At 42.0% G+C, this 7,646-nt stretch overlaps 1 long non-coding RNA gene across 1 annotated transcript; it reads left to right on the forward strand.

Moving 5' to 3' along the window:
- Window positions 1–2,092: 2,092 nt before the first annotated feature.
- On the forward strand, window positions 2,093–7,208 carry LOC128475209 (uncharacterized). The gene is made up of 3 exons (XR_008346471.1): window positions 2,093–2,264; window positions 6,016–6,137; window positions 6,896–7,208. It is a non-coding gene; the product is annotated as an uncharacterized LOC128475209 (long non-coding RNA).
- Window positions 7,209–7,646: the final 438 nt, after the last annotated feature.

Raw genomic sequence — 7,646 nt, forward strand, 5'->3', positions numbered from 1 at the left:
GACAAATAGCATGTATTTGCTCGTCTTCTAATCGGGGTCGTCTTCTAATCAGAGAGGTCTGATTATGAGACTAAGATCCAGATCCCCCGCAGGGGACCTGGATCCTCCTGTCTCCCCACCCCATTTAACACCCCCCCCCACACGCACACACCGGTACCGGTGCTTCCTGCTGTATTGCCGGGGCAGCGGGTTGACGTCTACGCGATGTGCGTAGAGAACATCCGCTGCAGTCGGAAGGAGGTGTGGCTAGCAGCGGGGGTTGTCTGCGTCCGTCGCGCAGACCTTCCCCGAGTGTCAGAGATCAGAGTTCCCCGCACCGGTGCTGGGGGACTCTGATCTCTGACAGCCGGGGAAAGTATGCGCGACGGACGCAGACAAACCCCCACTGCAAACTCCACCTCCTTCCGGCTGCAGCGGAAGGAGACGTCAACCCGCTGCCCTGGCAATACAGCAGGAAGCATCGGTACCGGTAAGTAAGTGTGTGTGTGTGTTAAATGGGATTTCTGGAATGCCTTATACCCCTATATGCCACTCTGGCATTTAGGGGGTTAAAATGCATGTTATGGGGCATATAGGGAGGTATAAGGCAATATTCAGATTTTGGGGGTATAAGTTAATATTCAGATTTTGGGGGGTCGTCTTATAATTGAGCAAATACGGTATTTAGCAGGTTTTTGTCATTAGTTTTATAGATGACTAAAAAAAATTCAAATAAAACAGACTGCTTTTTTAAATTTTTCATCATATTTTATTATCTCCTTTTATAAGAAATTACATGATATCACAAAAATGGTATCTGAAGAAAGCAATAAATACCTCGTGTGGGTAGACTAATTGGGAGAGGAGAAAATCACAGCTGGGGTGCAGGTTGGCAAAGAGAAGAAAATATAAAAGAGGCATCTCAGTTTTTATTAAATATGAAATAGTTTACATGAATTAATATTTACTACTAAAATGCACACGCAGAGAGAGAGAGACACGCACACGCAGAGAGAGAGACACAGAAAGTGAGAGAGAGAGAGAGAGCCACACACACAGAGAGAGAGAGAGCCACACACACACACACAGAGAGAGACACACACACACAGAGAAAGAGAGAGACACACACACACACACACAGAGAGAGAGAGGGAGAGAGCCACACACACAGAGAGAGAGAGAGCCACACACACAGAGAGAGACACACACACACAGAGAAAGAGAGAGACACACACACACACACACACACAGAGAGAGGGAGAGAGCCACACACACAGAGAGAGAGAGAGAGCCACACACACAGAGAGAGAGAGCCACACACAGAGAGAGAGAGCCACACACAGAGAGAGAGAGAGCCACACACACAGAGAGAGCCACACACACAGAGAGAGCCACACACACAGAGAGAGCCACACACAGAGAGAGAGAGAGCCACACACACAGAGAGAGAGAGCCACACACACACAGAGAGAGCCACACACACAGAGAGAGAGAGCCACACACACACAGAGAGAGAGAGCCACACACACACAGAGAGAGAGCCACACACACACAGAGAGACACACAGAGAGAGAGAGACAGACACACACACACAGAGAGAGAGACAAAGAGAGACACACACACAGAGAGACATAGAGAGAGAGACACACACACACACACAGAGAGACACACAGAGAGAGAGAGAGACAAAGAGAGAGAGAGACACACAGAGAGAGACACAGAGAGAGACAAAGAGAGAGAGAGACACACAGAGAGAGACACAGAGAGAGACACAGAGAGAGAGAGAGAGACACTGAGTGGATATGAATGCATTCTCAGCTGAACAGTGATTTAAATCTCCAATTCTATGGCGATGCTCACAGACAGAGCTCTGCAAAAATCAAATAATACGGGATTTATCTTAAAGATTCAAGTTTTCTTCTGCCTCCAGAATGTTCTCCGTTTTCAGTAACTGCAAATACTGCAGCATTCTGTCAAAGCTTCATCCTCACATCCCACTTTACAATAGCTACACACAGTACAATCATCACAGCGCGCTTCCAATCATCTGCATTTCCTGTTTAGCAGCTTCCTGTCGTACTTTCTACAATGTGACCATGGGTAGGAACTAACTGTGCTCTTTCCTGTCAGCCAACCACCCGAGACGGGTCAATGGAGAAACCGGAAGTGCAGTTTTAACAGCATCCGTTCCCCGGTAGTAGTTTGACAGCTTTGTATTGAATAATACTTGTGAAGATGGCGCTTCGGCCAGGAGCTGGAGCCGGTGGTAGCGGCGGAGGCGGCAGGTGAGAGTCTTTAAGGCATTTGTTACTTTGATGTAGGTCGCGGTGTATGTTTTACCTGCTTTAACTTTAACAGTGTTTTGATGCTGAATGTAAAGATAGATTACATTATATGAGGCGGTAAATACATAAACATTGTTATCGATTTATTTTTACTAGTTTTTTGGAGGTTTGCAAAGCTTGTTATGAGGGTTTTATGTAAGAGAGGATACGTTGCTGAAGCATGGAATGCTGCTCGATGCGTTGGAATGTGGATGTAATGGAATATTGTGTCACTGAGGCTGGGCGCCGGTAATACTATATCGCACTCATTAATTATATAGTACAGGGTGTTACAGAGTAAAACGAATGCTCCCAAGTAGATCATGTAGAAAGTTGTTGCATTTACAGCAGTCTACATGTGTGCATTCCATGAACTGTTTTCTGGGCTCTTCATTTTATTCTGAAAAGCATGTAAGTAGCATGTGCTCTCATCATACAAACTATATGTAGAAATGTAGTTTTGCTCTAGGATTGTATTTTGTTTTGTGTAATAAAAAACTGCTTATTAGGCAAACTTGTTAAGCTTTTGGTGTTAAATTTCAATTTTATTTAATTTAGTAACAAATGGCCTCATATAAAAATGAGGTTTTTATTCGAGGTATTACACCTCGCTGGCAGTACTTGTGGAAGTAGTGAAGGAAAAGGCAGATTGACTAAAAAACACATGAATAAAGTACACTAATTGCTTACTAAAATGTTAAAAAGTGCTTATAAAATGTGAAGTAATGGACACATCTAGAGAGAATCTCCATTCGAGGTGAGAATCCAGAAATGAATACCGGTCGCCTTCATTGTTTATTTGCAGTTGATTTCTATGTGCAGCTTCCCCTTTAAATTTTTAGTCTTGGTTCCTTTGTGATGATTCTCTCACTGTGATGTCATAGAGTGGAGATGCTGTAAAGGCAGCATCCTGCTAACAGTAGTATACATTTAATGCAAGGTCGTGAAGCAGAAGGGAGATTGCAAACCCTGGCTTAACGGCTCGCAAACAAAATGTATCTATTTGGACTACTTTTTTGTTATTTAGCAATGGCAAAAGAAACATATGATATTGACTTACAAAACCTGAAAGCTGTGACCGTCCCCGACCGGCTTAAAGGTGTATCTGTCAAGATGGTTGTAGAATCTTCCCCGTGCAGCACTTCTTGTGGACTTGGTAACAAGAAAGAAAAGCGTTGCATTGTGGGACCATCAGGGAAGAGGGAGGACTGTGAAACCGTCAGCGTATCCTGTGTAGTGAGTTGGATTTGCGGCATGACGAGTTATACTCTGACCGTGGGACAGCCTTTTACTATGAACTGTCTGATTGTGCCTGCTGAAGGGCAATCAAATCAGGGGTTGAATTACTACTGGTACAACACCAAAGGTCAGGTAACAACCCAAGATGACCTATTTCGCCCACTCAGAATCAGGTACTTTAACATCACCTTTCCAGCCATCAAGGAGAGCGACGCCGGCTCATACCGTTGCGATGTGCAACACGCATTGGACTTTAAATTAATCAAGCGGGTTTACTATGCCGTCAAGGTGATCCCTCCTAGCCTGGTTAATCTGAACTACGGCAAATCTCTGATGCGTGAAAGTGAGCTGGAAGCAATGGCCGCACAAAAGCAGAAGTTAACCAAGGGCAACCTGTCGGAGAAAGTGAAGGCCATTTTGGAGTCGCACAATTTTATCATTTTTGGCGTCGGGGGTAGTGCTGCCGTCATTGTAGGTGGTGCATTTTGGGGATTTTTCTACCTAATTCGAAAACGCAGACGTAAAAGAAGAACGAATGACGTCGAAGATGGCGTCGACGACGATGATGACAGCGGCGACCATGATGACAGCGTCGACCATGATGACAGCGTCGACAGCGTCGACCATGATGACAGCGTCGACAGCGTCGACCATGATGACAGCGTCGACAGCGGCGACCATGATGACAGCGTCGACCATGATGACAGCGTCGACAGCGTCGACCATGATGACAGCGTCGACAGCGTCGACCATGATGACAGCGTCGACAGCGTCGACCATGATGACAGCGTCGACAGCGGCGACCATGATGACAGCGGCGACAGCGTCGACCATGATGACAGCGTCGACAGCGTCGACCATGATGACAGCGTCGACAGCGTCGACCATGATGACAGCGTCGACAGCGTCGACCATGATGACAGCGTCGACAGCGTCGACCATGATGACAGCCTCGACAGCGTCGACCATGATGATAGCCTCGACAGCGTCGACCATGATGACAGCCTCGACAGCGTTGACGATGATGACAGCCTCGACAGCGTCGACCATGATGACAACGTCGACTATTTGTGATCGGTTTGCCGTTTGGTGTTGAGGAGAAGCAGCCGCCGGCGTTGAGAAGCAGCCGCTGGCGACAATCATGCTGGTCTTCCAACATAACCCCCAGAGTCTGGCTGAAAGGAGGAGAAACGTCCGCAATCTTAACATCGATATAAGTTGACTGATAGCTGTGCTTACTGTCACACGAACTCTTATCATCAACTGCGGAAGATTGTTGTTAAATAAAACTTTTAGTGCATGCTCATTGTTTCATATTTGTACTTGATTTTTAACCTGAAGTAGTAGTAAATATTTTTTTAAATAAGCAAACAAGCATTAAAATAATACAATTATCACAGTTTTAAAAATGGGCTTAATTCTGTGGAAAACAAAATAACAGTAACTTATGGTATTCTCTAAAGAGGACAGTGTTGAGTGGAATGTCAACAAAGAATAATGCATATTAAAGGTACTTTTCCACACATCACTCCCATCTCCCAAAACAACTCAACAAATAAGGCTCTCTTCCCTTTACTGGCCATTACCGTGTTTTTTTTTTGTTAGACTTATTTAATAGGAGGGGCAGCTAAATACTGCTCAAACATAAATTGGTTCCAGTTCAACCCTTCTACCTAACCTTCCTACTCTTGATCCAAAAGTAGAAATATGGAACACTATATGTACAATTCGGTAAATATGATATGACTTGCACTTGACAGCTTGTCCCAAAAACAAATTTTATTAGCTTGGAAGCATTAAAGTTGTAGTTTAAACTCTTCCACTTATTAACTATTAATAACTATTAATTAACTATTAGGAAGTGCCAACACTGCCAGCTTTTCCTAGCCAGAAGGACTGAACTTACTGCATAATGCATAGTTGGATGTGTGAGGAGACTTTGAGAAAGATATTTTGGAACATAGAATTTTGTAGGTAAATCAGTGAGATTTCATATTTTCTTTGGGCTGTTAAAGGGATTTGTTCTCATTTGCAGATTATTCACACTGTTAAAGTTTCAGGAAATAATAAATCTTTGCTCGAATCTGAGTTGGTTGGAGGGGCTTGGGTTTTTTAAATAACAACATTAATTTGAGTCTCTATATGTTAAGTAAATAAATATTAGCACATCTGCCATATTCTTTAGCGTGAAAGCTGGATCACATAAAAATAACATTTTCAATGAAGCTTTTTTCCCTTTTTATGGCAACAACCTATCAGCGCCTGCTTTTAGCATATATGCATAGTTTAATATTATTTTGCAGTTAACTTTAGACCCTGTAGCTGCTGTTTTGGTTTGCAGAGAAAACCTTGGTGTAGGTTTATAGATATTCCATTCATGTATGTTCCAAACACATTTCTGTTATCTGAGGATCGCTGTGCTTTAAAGAATGTATTTTTTAAAAAAATGGTGGTCTGTGTCTTTCTTATGTAGTGTGGTAAATCAGAAGATGATGATTTTCAAGATGCCTCTAAATCTGGACCCATTGATATTTCCTTCTCCGATTTCTAGAGTGATATTTCAGTGAAACCAACCACTTCTCAAACTGGCATAAGGTGAGTGATATCTGTTCAATGTTTGCTGAATATACTACACATCTCTCTCTATTCTCTGTATGTGGTGAAATTAGATTTTTCACTGCTACACCTGGATAAGCATACATCTGTGCACCTGTGCAAGGGTGCAAATCATTGGGAATTATACTGAGGACCACAGATCTCCCAAAGCTCATGTGGGCACAAACAAGGACAACCGCTACTATCTGTGTGCCACTGCAAGCCTCGATACACTCCTTAACATAAAAACTCTGATGACATGAGACATGTGGAACAGTGCGCCCAATTGACAGCAACAAGCCACTCGACCCAAAATGTATTAGTTAATAAGCAGGTTATTGTAGGAGGATATTTAAAGTAGGCTGTCCATTCAAAGTTAAAAATAAAGTTTGTAATAATTTAGGGATTATTGCTGAAGATCAGCAATCTATATTTGATGACTACACTTGACAATTTAAGCTAAGCTGACATCTAATTACTATTAATCATATAGTTATCATTTAGTTCTATATATAGTTTTATAATTCATATGCTGATTTTGATTTTTTTAACTGTTCTGCAGGCTTAACTTTATAAATTAGTTTATATACGTTTTAATTTTCTTGCTTTGGTTTTATTAAAAGAAAAAAAATAACTGCTGTAACATACTTGATTAGTTATTTCTTGTGAGAGTGTCATTTTCCTCGGCATCAATGAACTATATACATACGTCAGGTCTATGTATGAAATATAGTTTCAATTTTGTTTTGTTATTGCAGTTTGTGTTTGAATCTTCTCAACAACAGATCCCCTACAGCAGATGTAACCCTCGTGAGGACAAATGTATTAATGATGAGTGTAGTTTTTTATCGTAATAATGATAATATAGTGTAATAATTATTGAAATACTTTATGAGTATTTAGAAAAACATAATAATTTTAAAAGAATTGTAAAAAAGTAGACTGTCTATGTAAGTTTATTTTAACCCCTTAAAAATAGGGGTTTTTTTACACCACAGGACCAGACCAATGGTTCATGTTTTTACAAAGTTTCTCTGTCTCTCTTTCTCGATTAGTGCAGGCCACACACACTCAGAGTGGATGCCGCCAAATGCTGAAATGTGTTCTACATCAAACTGCCTGTCCTCTATTGCCCCGCTTACTATGGTGTTATAATAAGCAACATCAGCACGGTTGTAAAGCACACCGCCGCTGTACTCTGGAGAGCAGTGGAAACGTGTTCTCTGAAGTGACAAATCTGGATTTGGCAGATGCCAGGAGAACGCTGGTTATCAGAATGCATAGTATCTACGGTAAACATTTAGAGAGATTGCATTTTAGAAATGCTGGGTTTACTGGCACATTTTTATGCATTATTATTTCATACCTTGATTGGTTAGACAGTTATACCGTAGTAGTCGTCTTTGCAGTGACTTCACCGATCTACAACAACGTCACTGAGGAAAGGACAAAACCAGCTGGGTCTGTCTAGTCCAGAGGTGGCCAAACTGTGGCTTTTTAATATTAGTA

Source organism: Spea bombifrons, chromosome 2 (genome assembly GCF_027358695.1).
Source record: "Spea bombifrons isolate aSpeBom1 chromosome 2, aSpeBom1.2.pri, whole genome shotgun sequence".
NCBI classification, from domain to species: domain Eukaryota; kingdom Metazoa; phylum Chordata; class Amphibia; order Anura; family Pelobatidae; genus Spea; species Spea bombifrons.